The 20,267-nt window shown below is 36.0% G+C and overlaps 2 long non-coding RNA genes across 2 annotated transcripts; both read left to right on the top strand.

Annotated features, from left to right (window-relative positions):
- The first annotated feature begins 11,951 nt into the window (after window positions 1-11,951).
- LOC141598175 (uncharacterized) lies at window positions 11,952-13,676 on the top strand. The gene is made up of 2 exons (XR_012523295.1): window positions 11,952-12,032; window positions 13,475-13,676. It is a non-coding gene; the product is annotated as an uncharacterized LOC141598175 (long non-coding RNA).
- Window positions 13,677-18,226: 4,550 nt separating this feature from the next.
- LOC141598177 (uncharacterized) lies at window positions 18,227-19,939 on the top strand. Its single transcript, XR_012523296.1, has 2 exons — window positions 18,227-18,297; window positions 19,738-19,939. It is a non-coding gene; the product is annotated as an uncharacterized LOC141598177 (long non-coding RNA).
- The last annotated feature ends 328 nt before the right edge of the window (window positions 19,940-20,267 follow it).

The following is a 20,267-nucleotide window of genomic DNA, read 5'->3' on the forward strand; positions in this document are numbered from 1 at the left end:
GGCAAATGACATGCTTTTCCATATACAAGTTTGTAGGGGGAGGCTCCTATGGGAGTCTTGTAGGCCGTCCTATAAGCCCAAAGAGCATCATCAAGCTTTGTGCTCCAATCTTTCCGAGTCTTGTTCACAACTTTTTCAAGGATTTGCTTGATCTCTCTATTTGAAATTTCCACTTGACCGCTTGTTTGAGGATGATACCCCAAGCCGGTTCGATGTTGAACACCATATTTGGTCAAAAGGGATGCAAACTTTTTCTCGTGGAAATGTGTTCCTCCGTCACTAATGATTGCTCTAGGAACTCCAAATCTTGGGAAAATTATCTTCTTGAAAAGCTTGGTAACCGTTTTCGCATCATCATTTGGGGTGGCAATTGCCTCCACCCACTTTGAAACATAATCGACGGCCACAAGGATGTACTTGTTCCCATTGGATGTCACAAAGGGCCCTTGGTAGTCAATTCCCCAAACATCGAAGATTTCTACCTCTAGGATGACTCTTTGTGGCATTTCGTTCCTCCAAGATATATTCCCCGTTCTTTGACAAGCATCACAATGAATGATGAACTCTCTTGTATCTTGAAACATTGTAGGCCAATAGAAGCCCGATTGGAGGATTTTTGCAACGGTTCTTCTTGCTCCATGGTGCCCACCGTAGGGCGATGAATGACATCCTTCCAAGATTCCTTGGATTTCCCATTGAGGGATGCATCTACGGTAGAGCCCATCACTACACTCCTTGTAGAGGTTTGGGTCATCCCAAAAGTACCTCTTCACTTCGAATAGGAATCTCTTCCTTTGGTTGTGGTTCAAGTTTGGAGGGAGCACTTTTCCAACAATATAATTGGCATAATCGGCAAACCATGGGGTGATGTGCCTTTCAAGTTGTGTTTGAATAGCCATCAAAATATCGTCGGGAAATGAGTCATTGATCGGGGTTTCTCCATTTTCATCATGAAACCGGATCCTTGACAAGTGATCCGCCACTACATTCTCGGCTCCTTTCTTGTCTCTTATTTCCAAATCAAATTCTTGAAGAAGCAAAATCCATCTCAACAATCTTGGTTTTGCCTCCTTCTTTATCAAGAGATGTCGAAGAGCACGGTGATCCGAAAATACAATCACCTTGGATCCAAGCAAGTAGGAACGGAATTTTTCCAAAGCATATACAATGGCAAGAAGCTCCTTTTCGGTTGTATCATAATTTACTTGAGAAGGGTCGAGGGTTTTGCTTATATAATAGATGGCATGAAGAGCTCTCCCTACCCGTTGGCCAAGAACCGCTCCGACGGCGTAGTTGCTAGCATCACACATAATCTCGAAAGGTAACTCCCAATTCGGGGGTTGAATGATTGGTGCCGAGATTAATGCTTCTTTGATTCTATTAAAAGCTTCAACACACTCGTTAGTAAATTGGAATTGGGCATCTTTAAGCAAAAGTTGAGTGAGGGGTTTTGCTATTTTCGAAAAATCTTTTATGAAACGACGATAAAAACCCGCGTGACCGAGAAAACTTCTCACTCCTCTAACATTCACGGGAGGTGGGAGTTTCTCTATCACCTCAACTTTAGCTTTATCGACCTCGATGCCCTTTTCCAAAATCAAGTGACCCAAAACAATTCCTTCATTGACCATGAAATGACTCTTTTCCCAATTTAGAACAAGACTAACATCTTCACATTTTTGCAATACAAGAGAAAGATTATGCAAGCATGAGTCAAAGTCCTTTCCATAAACACTAAAATCATCCATAAAAACTTCCATTATGGTCTCTAGGTAATCGGAGAAGACACTCATCATGCATCTTTGGAAAGTAGCGGGGGCATTACATAATCCAAAAGGCATCCTCCTATATGCAAAAGTACCATAAGGGCATGTGAAGGTGGTCTTATGTTGGTCATCCGTGTGTATAGGGATTTGGAAGAATCCCGAATACCCGTCAAGGTAACAAAAGAATTTGTTAGAGGCTAACCTCTCAAGCATTTGGTCAATGAATGGTAAGGGGAAGTGATCTTTCCTTGTTGCGGAGTTTAATTTCCGATAGTCAATGCACATGCGCCAACCGGTGATCATTCTTGTGGGTATTAATTCATTCTTTTCATTTGTCACTACCGTGGTACCTCCTTTCTTAGGTACCACTTGAACGGGGCTAACCCACAAAGAATCCGATATGGGATATATGATTCCCGCATCAAGTAATTTCATGACCTCTCCTTTGACAACTTCTTGCATGTGGGGGTTCAATCTTCTTTGGGGTTGAATGGTAGGTCTATGGTCGTCCTCTAGATGGATTCTATGCATGCAAAAGTCGGGACTTATCCCCTTAAGGTCATCTAGACTATAACCTATAGCCCTCTCATGTTGTTTCAACACATCAAGCAATTTTCCCAATTGGTCATCATCAAGTCTATCATTAACAATCACGGGTTTGGTCTTTGATTCATCAAGGTAAGCATATTTCAAATTTGGGGGAAGGGGTTTCAAAGTAGGAGTTTGTACCTTACTTTCTTCCTTTGGAGTTTCATTGAGAATTTGCTCCATCTCCATTAAACATTCCATTCTCATAGCATACTCAACTTCACTTTCATCAACCTCATCATATTCAAATCCCATGATGGGTTCCTCTTGCTCTTGAGTTTGCAAAATATCCTCTAGGATGGATTGCTCGTCCTCTACGGGTTGACATGCTTCTACTAGAATATTATGCACCAACTCGGATTGTGCATGAGTAAGTTCCTTGTTAGCTAGAGCGGCCTCGAAGAGATCCACCTCCAGCTCCCAATACATGCTCTTAGCCTCACTTGCTTCTAAGGCTTCTAGTGCTTGCATGGGATCCTTGAAGTAAGGGATACTCAAGTGGTCCTCTACAAAACAGTCTATGAAATCCATCTCGCAAAATATCAAACAACTTGAAAAATGATTAGAACAAATCTTGAGGATTTTTACTTCCTCAAGGTGAAGAAAGACACAACTAATAACAAAAAGGAAATCTAAATCAAACAAACACCGTCCCCGGCAACGGCGCCATTTTTGATCGGTCCGTTTCGTATTCACAAATAAATAGATGTGGTCGTTGGTCACGGTCGAATCAAAACACAATTTATAGCTTAACAAGCAACTCTACAATTAGTAAAGAGGCAAGTAAAGGTCGGATCCCAAGGGACGGGAGTTGAAATGAGATTTCTATTGTAACTAGTGGTGTCTAAGGGTGTCACAAATTGGGTTGATGTAGAAGGTTACTAAACTAGAATAACAATGAAAATAAACAAGCAAGATGAATAAAAAAGGGTGTAAACAATTGATTAAATTAAAGGCACTAGGGTGTCATGGGATCATAGGGGAATCATGGGATATGATCATACAAACATGTTCTCAAATTATAAGCAAGCAATTATTGTTGTGATGGATTGAGTTGGGTTATATCTTACAATCCTAGGAAAGTTTGGGTCCCGGAGCCGAATCGATTAGATTGTACAACACCTACAAGTTGACTTAATCTTCCCTACTCAACAACATGCATGGTCTAATGAGACTCGAGTTGGGTTATGTCTTACAAGCCTCATTGAAAAGATAGGAGATGATAGTAAATGCAAGGATTCATAGGCTTAGCATTTCATCAAATATAACATGTGCATGAGTTGAGATCAAAACAAGCAAGCAAATAAGATATGAAAGCATATTAATTTAAGCATGAATCATTCCCCATGTTGGTTTCCCCTAATCACCCATTAACCCTAGCTAAGAGACTACTCACTCATTATCATGTTGATCATGCTAGCAAGGTTGTCAATCATACCAACAATATGAAACATGATGAATAAATGAAAGTAATTAACAATAATTAAAAAGGGATTAAGAGATTATACCTACTAATGATTCCAATAGTAAAGCAAGAATAATAGAAGTACTTGAATGCTAGATTGAGAGGTTGTCAATCTCCCAATAATAACCCAAATAATCTTCAATTACCCAAAATAAAGGATGAACAAAAGAGAGATTAAAGAACTAAAACTTGGATTAAAACTTGATTAATACTTGATTACAATATTGAAGAGAGATTTGATTGATATTAACTACACTAATTATTGATAAGAAGAACATGCTCCTCTAATTAGACTAATGGGGTATTTATAGTGAAAATTAGGGAGGATGCATTAGGGTTAACTAAGGGCTAAACTAGTAATTACACTTTTTAAGTTGAGCAAGGAGAAGCCGGTATTTTTGGAGAGAAGGGCTTCAGGAATCCGGGCGGATTAGGGTCGGGACGGCCGGATTTGGGCGATGGAATCCGAGCGGATTCTGGGGAATCCGGGCGGATTGTTGAGGGGGAATCCGAGCGGATTCTAGCTGGGACGCTCGGATTGTGCAAGGGCAGGACGGGCGGATTGTTGACAATCCGCTCGGATTGTCAATCAGCGTGGTAACTCCTTCTTTTCTTCCCTTTTCTTCATAAATTCCTTGGGGATTTCCTTGGGGACTCAAGGATCTTTTCTCAACATTGCTCTTCTACTATGATATGTACAAAGGCCTTCTAATCTTGTCCCTCCTTGATGCTTGGTCATTGAATTTGATCAATTTAGTCTTGATTTGCCATGAAAATGCAAGATTCTTACTCCTTTCCTACCAAGGGATCAAAATCTCAAAGAATATGCAAAACAAAGAACTAAAGATAAGAAATGACCCAAATAAGCACTAAAAAGCATGGAAACAAGGGTAATTCGGGGGCTAAATATGCGCCAATTATGGTCACATCAACTACTTTCTTCCGCGAATTTAATAAACTCTTTCACCCCCTCTACAAATGCTTTCTTGGGTTTCTTTTTTTCGTCTAATCTTTCATACATCCACTGTCATTCTAATCTTTTAATGTTATTATGTATCTACATATTTATATATGTCATTAAAAAAGATAATAACCTAACAACAATCATAATCAAGAATAATACACAATAATTTAACATTTTAACCAATATAAATATTGTTACAATTGTCTACAAATAATCTGTATTTCTTTGAATTGGATCCTTATCACTCCAACCTAAACCCATCAATGTACGTTTCAAGTCACTAGCAAACATGTTCTTGTGATTTATTAATGAGGACAAAAATTCGGCAGCAATTCCCATCCGTTCTCCAAATACACAATGTAGAATAAATAATTACTCCACATATGCATTTAGAGAACATTAAAGGAATTGTCACCAAACTCTTTCCTCATTAACAAATCACAAGCACATGTTTACTACCTAACTGACTTAAAACGTACAAAGACAGTCCCAAAACGGCGACTACTCAAAAATTACTCCTAGTGAGTAATTTTTGAACGGGTACTAGGTCAATATTAACAATAATTTTAACAATATTAAAAACAAAACATACAACAATGACTACTTTTTCAAATAACAAAAACTAACATGACTTATTTTTCATTTTACATATCTCTAATTCATATCTATTCTAATTAACATTTAACAAAATTTAACAATAATCTAATTAACAAAAATTCCAATTTTTAAAAATATTATTAACAACAATTCAATTTTTTAACAATAAAATTACATAGCTATCTTAAGTCAACATGCATACATTAAAATTTAACAACATACATTTAAACAAAATTGGCTTCTATCCTAAGCCAACATGTATCAACACCAACAATAATTCAACAACAATTAAAACAATAACTAATATTTAATCAATTAAGCTAATTAAAAAAAAATTAAAAGGAGAAATACCTAATTAACTTGACAAAGAAAAAAATGAAAAGGAAAGGAAGGATGAGGCGGGGCAGGGGCGGCAGTGGGCGGTAGAGGCGGCGGTTGACGACAAGGAGGGGCGGCGGCGGCTGTGGAAAAAAAAAATTAAAAACAAGAAAAGAAGAAGGAAAAAGAGAAAGGAGAAAGGAAGAAAAGAAGAAAAGACAAAGATAATTACTTTATAGTGACGGTGACGGCGTGGTGGTGTTGGTGGTGGTGGTGGCGCCAGAAGTGGAGGAGGGTGGTGGTGGTGGTGTTCGGTTTTAAGAAGGTTAGGGTTGGCGATTTTAATTAATTTGGGCGAAAATTAGTAAAGTGATGAAGGAATGATCCCGTGTTTGAGATAAAAGGCACGACTGACGGAAATTCTGTCAGTTAAATATAATTCCTGACGGAAATTCCGTCACTATTTCTAAAAAATTGACGGAAAATCCGTCATTATTCTCAAATTACTGACGGATTTTCCATCAGTTGGTCAAATAATGTGACAGCTGTGACGCATAGTGGATTCAAAAATCTAATACATCTTACGGAATTTCCGTCAGTTTTTTTATTTTACTGACGAAAGTTCCGTCAGATGTCCCAATTGTCTTACAACTGTAATGCACTACTCTGTGTGAATGCCAATGACGGAAATTCCGTCACTAATAGTATTATTCTGACGGATATTCCGTCAGATAAATTTAGCGCCATTGACTTAGTCAACGCGCCAAATATAACGGACGGAATATCCGTCAGGACACGGTACTGACGGAAATTCCGTCAGATATCCGTCAGTATCCCATTTTTTCTGGCGGCTTCTTTTTTCTGTCAGTATGCCCGTCACTATGCCGCGTTTTCGTTGTAGTATCATCGAGTTTGGCGGGGGTGAGGAGCGGGTATGCTTTCCTCAGGCTAACAAATTTGAGCGGGCATTCTATAACAATGACTCTTCGATACTCTAGTTTGATCAGGATGAACAGCGGGTAGGCCCATATTTATGGGTTGCGAATGAATCTGACCGTCTCCTATTATTTACGATTCTGCACCGCCAAGGTCGCATTGCCGAGCAGGGGACAGTGTCATTGCAATGGGAAAAGGATTTTGTGGATTCGGCTGAAGGTGAAAGAGACATATATGGTGATATTGTCTCTGAATTCCAGAGGATGGGGTAACAAAAAACATACTCCCTTCATTCAACTCCACACTGTTGGAGTATGTGTCCTCAACAATAATGCAATCACTTGTTTAAATCTCATATTAAGAATGCTGAGGGAAAGTAATATTTTATTGTCAACTGATCCACATTAATACTGACTAGAGTTTGACATTACTGTCGTATGACGGTGGTGATCAGTTGACCCCTTAAGGTCATACCTCTAGGGTAACACTCTTAATTGAATAATTAATTAATTGTATGTTGATACATGTTAATTAATTCCTTAAAATTGTATAAATGATTTTGTGAGTACGAATATGTATCTTATTGTAATTCGATTAAATAAGATTCGTACTAAGTAATTAAATTGTTTTATTACTTAGGTTTATTTATTGTTTATGAAACAATTAAAATAAGAATGAATGGTTTATTATAAATACAAGTTGTTGTGATTTATAATTCTATGACCGATTTTGAGTAATTATAATTGTGAATTACTAGTTAATTTTTGTATGTGATTTATTTCGTTAATATAATGATTTTTAATAAGTTAAAAATGCATTATTGAATAACATGTCTAGTAACAAGTCCAATATGTCACAATATACAAATTAACATATGACAAACTTAAAATGGTACCCCTTAATGTTGTGTGTGCCGTGAAAGTGGAGGGGGTTGGGTAGTTTTAGGACTTAATCGTTGCTCTAATTGAGAATTAAACACAATGATTATGTTTCTAAAATAGACCTAAACCTAGCCCTACCCTATGTTTCTTGAGAAGAACAAATATGTGCAAGTATTGGGCACCCTTCCCCTTGGACCATCCGGCCACCCTAATAGAATAAGGAGAGTTTTTCTCTTCTTATTTTACACACAATTTATTCATATAAAATTATCTTTATTGATAATTTGCATTCTCTCTCTAACTTGTTTTAGAAGGCTTAAGAAGTATATCTCACAAATCTCTAATATTATCACTACATTACTAGTAGTAGTAATCTAATAATATTAGTTAGATTTTAAGGGCTCATATTCTAATTTCTAGTACATAAATTAGTATATGAATTAAGAGTGATTACCTTGGTAAAATTCCTTGAGGAGTAGATCCTACTATTGGGTCTAAATTCATCCTTGGAGCACTCGGTTTTTACGAAGACTAATTTGGTAGGAGACCAATTAGTATAAACCATTTCGGCCCTCAATGTAAGATTAATCGAATTCTTCTTACTTGGTATCATTTTGTTATGCATGCATAAGATCTAGATTAGTTTATGACTAAACTAATATATATATAGTTATTAGAAGTATCTAATAAGAGGTTAATAAATCTAACACACACTACACATTTGCTTTTTCACGTTTGTCAACGCTTGTTTTACTCGATTTTTTTTCTTTAGCTTGATATTTTAATGTACTCCTAAAAACCTAAGTCATTATAATAAAAATTTGATATTTTTCTGGTGATATTGTCTCTGAATTCCAGAGGATGGGGTAACAAAATGTTAGATTCATATACCTATTATTAGACTCTTGTAATAGTGAACTAATTGACATATTAATATCAGTTTTCTAAATATAGTACATGCATAACTAGATAAGAGATAAAATAAGAAAAATAATGTTCCTTACATTGTTATATGGCTCAAAATAATGGGCACAAATAAGGTTACCTTCCTTATTTGTTCTTGAGCTTAAATGTAATGGATGATCCTCCTTAATCCCAAGTATTGAGATCCTCCTCTTCATTGCAGCCAAAATAAATCCCTTAAACTAATATATTAACTAACTAGATTAATATACTAGTATCCTTAAAATAATTCTAATAATATTCTTATTACTACACTAGTAATCTTATATGGTTATTATAATTTTGGATGAACAATCTAATGTATTCTAAAACTAGTTTTTAGAGAGATGAAAAGCTGAGAATAAGAATGGTGAATGCATAAGAATAAGAATGACCAAATGAGAACAAAAATTCTCTCATAAAGAGAGGAGTGGCCGGGTAGTGCAAGGCCTTGTGCCAATGCATGGCTTGCTCTTTTTCTTTTTGTTCTTCTTCAAAATGTAGGTGTGTAAGCTACTATGGAATAGCCCTGATGATATGCACTTTATCACATAAAATAATATCATCCACACTCCTTCCACCCTCCATTTCGGTCCATATGTATAAAATGGACTTCCATTTATTTTGTCAATTTGTCACTTGTCACACAATATGTCACATGTAGTATGTAATATGTTATTAATTAATTTAATGCATATTTATCAAATAAATATCATTATATACATTAATTAAATTACATATAGCAAATTGTCTAGTGATTATTGATCACATAAATAAAATGGGTCACATAATTATAATTCACAACATATTGTAATTATAATTAACCATTCATTCTTATCTCAATTGTTTCATAAACAATAATCAATTTTAGTAATAATATATTTTAATTACTAAAATAAATCTTATTTAATCAAATTACAATAAGATATAAATATTCTCTCTCACAAATGAATTGTTCAATTTTAAGGAATTGATTAACTTGTATCCTCATACAATTAATCAACTTGTCTATTAAGGGAATTGTCTCATAGGTGTGACCTCAAGGGATCAACTAATCACCACCGTCAAACGATAGTAATGTCAAACTCTAGTTAGCCAATCATTACTGATTAATGTTGATCAGTTGACTATATAAATGAATCATCCCTTACGTATTTCTTAATTTGATATTTAAACATGTGATTGCACTATCGTTGAGGACACATACTCCAACAATCTCCCACTTGTCCGAGACAAGTGTGCGTCACCAATTCTCTTGTCCTATTATAATCTCCCACTCAATGCAAGGCGTCTTGCAGGTCATACTTGCATTTGATCATATCTAGAGTGGTTTTCTTGATCTGGAGAGTAACTGTCTGACCGGAATTATCTACCATAGATACCTTCCCAGCGTGGCCACGCATTTTCAGTTCACTACTCCTCGAGTGGCCTTGAGATTTCAAACAACCCTGACAAGGGGGTGGACAATTCCTATCTCACTATTCCCTTCGTATAGCCACAGTTCATCATGACCCAAAATATACTCATTTGAGTTCACTTACGACAGTCGTAGAGTATAAATCAAAGCCATTTAGAAATTTGTGCCAACTTAGGCGAATAGTTTCTAGTCAAAAGAATTGACTCATAAGAATACCATAGTAGCTCTTGCCACGACCGGGCTTTACGAATTTCCAGAACTCTATAAGCGGTCACTTCCCGACAGAGTGTCTCATAAAGTCTGCCTATGTGAGCGACTAGTCATCGCATATAACCCTATGGCACTTGAACATGCCATCAATCGCATCACACTCTAGTCACTTCGAGACGTCACCTCCTTTAAGTAACTAAGTGCGAATACTATGTTAATTCTATTCACTTTAATAGGGTTAAATATTGTCTCTGTAACACCCCGTATTTTATTAAGTTGGATAAAATTCTTTTAATAGCTATTTTGAATTTAATTACATCATTTAACGATTTATATATATATGCTTAGCTAATTAATTAATTTCATCATAATTCGATACGTTAATTTTAATAATCATTAATAAGTTTATTTAAAGTTAGTTCGAGTTTATTGAAGTTAGTTCGAGTTTATTTATTTAATAATTTCCGTTTCTTTACGAGTCCTTATAAAAGTTGTTTTAAGTGAACCCGAGATTGATTTTGGGAACAAAACCGTCTTAAATTAACTATTTTGAGCTTATTTCACTAAATTAGCAAATTTTATTAATATCCGTTAGTTTCGTAAAAATCGCTAATAATTCCGATTCAAGCTGATATCGTATTATTTCCGTTAACTAGCTGAGTTTATTTTATTTTCATTCATTAAATTTATTTATTATTGAGTATGTTTTATCTCGAAAACCTTACTTAAATCGGTTTAATTTAACTCGAAACGGTTTTAATAACTATCGAAGTTTCTTAACGACGAAGAAACGTACGTATAATAAATAGCTAGCTAGCTAGCTGCTCCCTCTTTTTCTCACGCATCCCCTTATTTTTTTCCCCTTTTCTTCGTTGTTCTGTCAGAACAAACAACAACAACACCACCACGCTCAACCTCCATTCCCGTCCCCCTTCAAACTCCGATCCCGACTCCGTTTCTCATCCGTTTTCAATGATTTTTGTTCCATAGCGCTCCTCTCGTCGTTCTCGTCATTCCGATGTAAGTAACATTCATTTTCGTTATGTATTTTTACAAACCCAATTTATATTTTTAGCTTTGTTTATTATAAGACGGTTGTATGTACTAAAATAGACGGTCTGGTAGAAGATTTGTTAGTCATGAAGGACTAGTTCGATCGGAAAAAGGTAACGATAATGGATTACTCGATATTACTGGTAAAATATGTTTATTTCGAATCTTTGGTTAGTCTGTTTTTTATAATTGAGACGGTGTATAATTATATATAGGGATCCTTATTGATATTAATTAGTCGGTTGTATAGTTGAGACGGTGTATACTTGATATGTGGAGATGATTGAGAAGGTGTATACTTGACTTTGTAGGGATCATTTGGGATGCTAGCTAGTAAGTGGTATATTTAAGACGGTGTATGCTGATATGTATGGATTGTTTTGGGTGCTAATTGGTATCTTTTATAGTTGAGACGGTGTATGCTGACATGTAGGGATTGTTTTGGGATGGTGGAAGGGGGTAGAAATGGCTTGTCTGGTCAGCCATAATAGGTGTTGGTAGGGATGGTTGTTGGCTGCTTAGCAGCCATGGGGGAGGGAGAGTTGAAGGGGGTGGTGTTGGGTTGGACACGGGGTACCCATACCCCTGTTTTTCCCCTTTCTTCCTTTCCTTTGTTTATGGTCGGGTGGTCCATTAGGTGGAGTAGTAGCTAGTTGTTTGGTGATGGGCGTGGGGCGGTTCAACGGCCACTAGGGTCGTGGGTCGAGTTGATTTTGGTGCAAGTTTGGTTTATTTGAAATAATTAATTTTCGTCTCTTATTTTATATAACGATAATTCGTTAATATCGTCCTTTCACATAATTATTTTAGGTGCCTCATATGTGGTTGAAGATGAAGAGTAATTTTGGGTTTTAGAAGCTTTCTCAAGTTATTACTTGTCTCTTGCTAGCTTAAGGTAACTATTCCGAGTTACTCGACGAATTAATGTCACATCAGTAGTAGATGTTGTGTTTGGTGTTTGTTAAGTGTTTAGGTGATTGATAATGTGTTACTTTCGTTTTTCACATGATAGAAATTGGAAATAGCATGAGAATGACATTGTGATACATTTTGTAATTTGGGCCAAAGTAGGCCAAGACTCTGAGCTGGGCCAGTTTGACCGAATGAGTTTGGTCAAACTAGGTTTAAACCGGTCAGCCTCGATTTGACCAATGACCCATCGCGGGACTAGGGTCGAGGGTTTGTCTTTGAGGTGAGTTTGGTTGTTATTGGAAGTTTTATGCTATGCTTGATATTTGTAATTATCATTTCACATGTTGGTTGTTGGATGAATTGGTTGCCTTATACTTGAGTCTTCTTGCCTTGTTGCCATTTTAGCTTGTTCTCATGAATTATGAGATTAACGGTTAGCTGGAATTTTGATTATAATATTGATGGTTAGCTATAATTTGGTTATTGATGACATTGAGGATATGGTTGGATTGTCTGATGAATAGACATTTATATAGCCTTTCACATGATAGAATGTTAGCATTATGTTTGAAAGTTGGACTCTTTGCCCTCTTATGGTTAATTGGGTGTCCTACTTGTCTTGTGTTGTTTGGGCTAAAGTATTCAAGCTGGGACTAGCTGGGACTAGGTCCTAGGTGAGTATTTCGGCTTTCATCATAGATAGGCCTTTATAGTCTTTGACGAGTATATGTTCACTGCTTAATAGCCTTTGTGTTCCTGACTTGGTGGGTTTATATCCAAGTTGGGGCATGACCTCGTTACTTATTTTGAGAGTAAGTGGTCAGCTTAAGTACTAGCCAACCCTTTGGTGGACTCCTTAGGGTACTCACATGGTTTTATAAAAATTGTGGGTCTTGGGTGCGGTGGTGTGTATCCGCATGTCTAGGTCTGCGCAGATTTAGGACTAGGGTTGTGTTGTGTCTTGGCCATGTTTTTATAGAACCTCTGAGCCAGGATACCGGTTCGATTACCTTCCCTACCTCGTGGTATAGACTCGAGTTACAAAGTGACTATTGACGGTGCTAAGAACTTATGCCTGTCTTTGATATATTGTCCTTTCTTGTTTGATGATTCTATGAATCATAGAAGGTGAGATGCAAGCCGGATATGGTTGATAGAGTTTGGATTCCTGGATGTTATGTGATTCACATGATAGTGTAGTATGAGTCGGTCTAGTATTCACATGCTAGGACTATGTGTTGTTATATTGTTATTCACATGATAAGCACGATTGTCTAGCATCTATATGCTAAGGCATTGTGTGATTCGTATTCATATTTTTATGTTTACATGTTATATTAATTATGACATTTCGTAGGTCGGGAGAACTCGGAGTTACTCCCCACTGACTGTGGCTTTCGTATTTGTATAAAATGCGAATGACAGGTAGGTGATGCATATATGGGGTACATGGACGAGCTAGCGAGCAAAGTAACCCTGGAACCTAGATTGGTTTTATTTTATTGTGACCCTTAAACACTTTTTATGTCACATACATTTTAGGGACATATGTCTCCCTCTTTACATTTGGTTGTATAATTTGCTATTCGCGACTTTAGCGATGGTTATGTTATGACACTTCTAGTTAGACCTTGTATGTTTGACACCTTCCAATTTGGATATCTTTATAACGGGTTCAGGTTTTAAAAATTACAGGTTTTTACCCAAATGAACCTATTACAAACATATCCATGCAGTTTTATTCTAGAATTACGTGTTTACTTTTCCGCTATATTTGAGGGTGTCACAGTTGGTATCAGAGCATATTTGCTCCCGACGCACGTTTGTGCACCCCAATATAAATAACTTGACCTTAAAATAATAAACTTGAGAGATGGGTAAGATGGGTAGACTTAGGACCTTATGTTGTAGTCTCTTTGTGTTTGCTCTTTGTTAGGTACTAACCTGTTTGTTGATTGTTATTTAATAATTGTTGCGTTCTTGGATCAATGACCGTGAGCTTATCTATAGCTAATGGAGTTATTACCCTTATTATAAAGAAATTTTTGAACTAAAGGTTTTGAAAATATATTAATGTTTTTCACTGGTTTTAACGTCAATTAGTGTTAAAGCTTGTTATTGGAGACGTCTGATAATTAGTTTTATCATTTGTTGGTGTAAAAATGTATTTTTATGTCTTTGAATTGGAATATTGATATTCTTGAGTGATCGCCAAGAGTATCTCCGTTCCATTGAAAGGACACTTATATTTTAAGAAGATCAAAATTTAGTGCCTATTGTTGAGGATTGAAGATTTGTTCAACCTTTGAAGAATGCTTCTACTTCCTTGAAGGTGTTTCTCGCTCTTTTTGTATCTCGCCTTATTCTTAATCTCTTGGTGCTTATCCTCCTTCTAAACTCCCTTTTGTTTTACTTTAAAAGATACGCTTGTACTCCTAACTTGTCCTTTGTTCTTTGCTTATCCTCCCTTAACGCCATTAGATAGTACTTTTTCTTGTGAGGAATGTTGACCTTGGTTGGAAAATTCGACTTTTGAGGAGATTGTTTGTGTCTGACCCTTAACCCTGGTTTTGAGAGGATGTGATGTTAGAAAGACTTAGGTAATGTGATGAGACATACTTAATGATTCTTATACCTAGTTCCTTGACAAAGTGAGTATAATCGATTGGTGGATTCTTTGTGTTAGGAATGAGTTGCCTATGTAATTAAAGTTATAGAACTTGGCTCTGTTGTTTATGTTTGGGATTTGAAAGCTTAGTAGGTTGAGCGTCGTCACCTTAGGAGTAAACATGAGATAAGTTTAGAATATGAATTTGGAAGAAAACCCATTTTTAGATGTTAACAATCCTGTATAGATTGGGAATGTGATTTGGTGTTAGTTGTTTCTTGAGAACTTTGTTGAGAAGTCTTTGTCAATTTATTCTTTGGTTTTTAAAACATTGAGGTTGTGTCGAGTTCTTGAGATACAGAGATACTTTTATACTTGAGTGGTAGATTTGCTTTAGGGAAATCCTAATATGTGATAAGATAGGTGGAAGAAGTATCTAACCGGTCTATCACCCTTTAAGCGAGCGTTTATTTTACCTTGACCCTTGTTTGGGATTTGGTCGTTTTGTCATGAAGGTACAATACCCTAATAGGCGTGACCTTGTTAGAGAGGACCTTAAGTTTTAGGAAGCGTATGGATTAAGCCTTAATACCCTCTTTCGTACCATTAATCGTTTTCCTCCCTTTCGTTCATACATTGGTTGGATTTGATTCTTAAGTATAAAAGTTTACTCGTTATTTCCTTGTCTTGAATACCTTCCTAATTCTAATATCTCTTACTGGTTGGTAACTAGTTATCTTTATGATTCGACTCTTTTAGTCTCACATCTTGACATGTTCATATATCCCTTTTTAAATTTCCTATCATTTCCTGACCTGGTTATTACCCTTTGTTTCCTTAGTGGAGTGATGACATTGTTGTTTAAGATTTGAGTATCTGGCGTTTCCTTGTTGTCTAATTTCCCTTTCTCCTTGATCATAAGCGTTACTGTTCATACCTCATTTTCTCGCTTCATCTTGCTCCTCCTTTAAGTTTGACACTTGTATCTTGTGAAACTCTATCCTTGACATCCTTGTAAATTTGACTTCAATTCTTATCCCTATGAAGTTCATCATACCTCTTTTGTTGGTTAAACTTGAACCCTCTTAGCATACTTGTATCTATGATGTCTAACTTACTTTTCATTTCGCACAATTTCTAAATATTTCAAGCTACCATTTTTGGTTTGTTGTTAAAAATTTTATGTTACTATTACAAAATTTTCCCTACTTGTAAAGATTTGGAAAATGAAAATTCGATTTAATTCTCTAATTGCTCTTTGAGTATAGACTTCTTTATCATGGTATTGAGTTGCTAAACCTGAGATTTTTGTAAATTTTATCCAATTTCTATTCACTTTGATCTAATTATGATGCCTTTGTCAAAGTTTAATATTATATTTTCAGGAATTTGATTCCCCTTTGAGTTTAAAGGTGAAACCTTTATTTCCATTTTGGCTTTTGCAAAAGAAAAATTTGAATGGATTTCCTTTTCTTTTGATTTTAACGTTGATCGGATGTTAGAACTCGTTATTAGAAACGTTTAATAACTTGTTCTACGCTTGTCGGCGAATGATTTTTGTTGTCTTTGACTTGGAAAGTTAGCGTTCTTGTGTGCACGACAAGAGCAATTTCGTTCCATGAATGAGACTTATACTTTTGAAAACTTTTCATTAATGTTTCTGAAAGTATTTTGATTTTCGATTTATACAAATAATTTACTTTTTAACCTTATCTTTGATTTGGAATGTGATGTTCTTGAATACGTAACGAGAACACTTCCGTTTCTCTGATGAGAGTCTGGTTTTGTCGGAAAATTTTAGTTGAAGCTCTTGAAAGAATTTTGATTCTTACGATAAATAACCTTTAAAATGTTTTGGTTACCGATTCCAATTCCAGTTTTATTTTTATCACCTTTCATTTATACTTTCAAGTTTCGAGGACGAAACTTTTTAAAAGATGGGGTGATTATAACACCCCGTATTTTATTAAGTTGGATAAAATTCTTTTAATTGCTATTTTGAATTTAATTACATCATTTAACGATTTATATATATATGCTTAGCTAATTAATTAATTTCATCATAATTCGATACGTTAATTTTAATAATCATTAATAAGTTTATTTAAAGTTAGTTCGAGTTTATTGAAGTTAGTTCGAGTTTATTTATTTAATAATTTCCGTTTCTTTACGAGTCCTTATAAAAGTTGTTTTAAGTGAACCCGAGATGGATTTTGGGAACAAAACCGTCTTAAATTAACTATTTTGAGCTTATTTCACTAAATTAGCAAATTTTATTAATATCCGTTAGTTTCGTAAAAATCGCTAATAATTCCGATTCAAGCTGATATCGTATTATTTCTGTTAACTAGCTGAGTTTATTTTATTTTCATTCATTAAATTTATTTATTATTGAGTATGTTTTATCTCGAAAACCTTACTTAAATCGGTTTAATTTAACTCGAAACGGTTTTAATAACTATCGAAGTTTCTTAACGACGAAGAAACGTACGTATAATAAATAGCTAGCTAGCTAGCTGCTCCCTCTTTTTCTCACGCGTCCCCTTATTTTTTTTTCCCCTTTTCTTCGTTGTTCTGTCAGAACAAACAACAACAACAACACCACACTCAACCTCCATTCCCGTCCCCCTTCAAACTCCGATCCCAACTCCGTTTCTCATCCGTTTTCAATGATTTTTGTTCCATAGCGCTCCTCTCGTCGTTCTCGTCATTCCGATGTAAGTAACATTCATTTTCGTTATATATTTTTACAAACCCAATTTATATTTTTAGCTTTGTTTATTATAAGACGGTTGTATGTACTAAAATAGATGGTCTGGTAGAAGATTTGTTAGTCATGAAGGACTAGTTCGATCAGAAAAAGGTAACGATAATGGATTACTCGATATTATCGGTAAAATATGTTTATTTCGAATGTTTGGTTAGTCTTTTTATAATTGAGACGGTGTATAATTATATATAGGGATCCTTATTGATATTAATTAGTCAGTTGTATAGTTGAGACGGTGTATACCGATATGTGGAGATGATTGAGAAGGTGTATACTTGACTTTGTAGGGATCATTTGGGATGCTAGCTAGTAAGTGGTATATTTAAGACGGTGTATGCTGACATGTATGGATTGTTTTGGGTGCTAATTGGTATCTTTTATAGTTGAGACGGTGTATGCTGACATGTAGGGATTGTTTTGGGATGGTGGAAGGCGGTAGAAATGGCCTGTCTGGTCAGCCATAATAGGTGTTGGTAGGGATGGTTGCTAGCTGCTTAGCAGCCGTGGGGGAGGAGAGTTGAAGGGGGTGGTGTTGGGTTGGACACGGGGTACCCATACCCCTGTTTTTCGCCTTTCTTCCTTTCCTTTGTTTATGGTTGGGTGGTCCATTAGGTTGAGTAGTAGCTGGTTGTTTGGTGATGGGCGTGGGGCGGTTCAACGGCCACTAGGGTCGTGGGTCGAGTTGGTTTTGGTGCAAGTTTGGTTTATTTGAAATAATTAATTTCCGTCTCTTATTTTATATAACGATAATTCGTTAATATCGTCCTTTCACATAATTATTTTAGGTGCCTTATATGTGGTTGAAGATGAAGAGTAATTTTGGGTTTTAGAAGCTTTCTCAAGTTATTACTTGTCTCTTGCTAGCTTAAGGTAACTATTCCGAGTTACTCGACGAATTAATGTCACATCAGTAGTAGATGTTGTGTTTGGTGTTTGTTAAGTGTTTAGGTGATTGATAATGTGTTACTTTCGTTTTTCACATGATAGAAATTGGAAATAGCATGAGAATGACATTGTGATACATTTTGTAATTTGGGCCAAAGTAGGCCAAGACTCTGAGCTGGGCCAGTTTGACCGAATGAGTTTGGTCAAACTAGGTTTAAACCGGTCAGCCTCGATTTGACCAATGACCCGTCGCGGGACTAGGGTCGAGGGTTTGTCTTTGAGGTGAGTTTGGTTGTTATTGGAAGTTTTATGCTATGCTTGATATTTGTAATTATCATTTCACATGTTGGTTGTTGGATGAATTGGTTGCCTTATACTTGAGTCTTCTTGCCTTGTTGCCATTTTAGCTTGTTCTCATGAATTATGAGATTAACGGTTAGCTGGAATTTGGATTATAATATTGATGGTTAGCTATAATTTGGTTATTGATGACATTGAGGATATGGTTGGATTGTCTGCTGAATAGACATTTATATAGCCTTTCACATGATAGAATGTTAGCATTATGTTTGAAAGTTTGACTCTTTGCCCTCTTATGGTTAATTGGGTGTCCTACTTGTCTTGTGTGGTGTGGGCTAAAGTATTGAAGCTGGGACTAGCTGGGACTAGGTCCTAAGTGAGTATTTCGGCCTTCATCATAGATAGGCCTTTATAGTCTTTGACGAGTATATGTTCACTGCTTAATAGCCTTTGTGTTCCTGACTTGGTGGGTTTATATCCAAGTTGGGCATGACCTCGTTACTTATTTTGAGTGTAAGTGGTCAGCTTAAGTACTAGCCAACCCTTTGGTGGACTCCTTAGGGTACTCACATGGTTTTATAAAAATTGTGGGTCTTGGGTGCTGTGGTTTGTATCCGCATGTCTAGGTCTGCGCAGATTTAGGACTAGGGTTGTGTTGTGTCTTGGCCATGTTTTTATAGAACCTCTGAGCCAGGATACCGGTTCGATTACCTTCCGTACCTCGTGGTATAGACTCGAGTTACAGAGTGACTATTGACGGTGCTAAGAACTTATGCCTGTCTTTGATATATTGTCCTTTCTTGTTTGATGATTCTATGAATCATAGAAGGTGAGATGCAAGCCGGCTATGGTTGATAGAGTTTGGATTCCTGGATGTTATGTGATTCACATGATAGTGTAGTATGAGTCGGTCTAGTATTCACATGCTAGGACTATGTGTTGTTATATTGTTATTCACATGATAAGCACGATTGTCTAGCATCTATATGCTAAGGCATTGTGTGATTCGTATTCATATTTTTATGTTTACATGTTATATTAATTATGACATTTCGTGGCTGGGAGAACTCGGAGTTACTCCCCACTGACTGTGGCTTTCGTATTTGTATAAAATGCGAATGACAGGTAGGTGATGCATATATGGGGTACATGGACGAGCTAGCGAGCAAAGTAACCCTGGAACCTAGATTGGTTTTATTTTATTGTGACCCTTAAACACTTTTTATGTCACATACATTTTAGGGACATATGTCTCCCTCTTTACATTTGGTTGTATAATTTGCTATTCGCGACTTTAGCGATGGTTATGTTATGACACTTCTAGTTAGACCTTGTATGTTTGACACCTTCCAATTTGGATATCTTTATAACGGGTTCAGGTTTTAAAAATTACAGGTTTTTACCCAAATGAACCTATTACAAACATATCCATGCAGTTTTATTCTAGAATTACGTGTTTACTTTTCCGCTATATTTGAGGGTGTCACAGTCTCAACAACCCATTTGGATACAACAAAGTAATAAATTAATGAGTTTGCATAAATAAACTCAAACGATAAATGCGATTATCATATATAAACCAAAAACAAAGTTTTTCAGTTCATATCTTATAATCTAATACAAACTTGGCATGCGTTTTAGACCCATGGAAATAA

Source organism: Silene latifolia, chromosome 9 (assembly GCF_048544455.1).
Source record: "Silene latifolia isolate original U9 population chromosome 9, ASM4854445v1, whole genome shotgun sequence".
NCBI classification, from domain to species: domain Eukaryota; kingdom Viridiplantae; phylum Streptophyta; class Magnoliopsida; order Caryophyllales; family Caryophyllaceae; genus Silene; species Silene latifolia.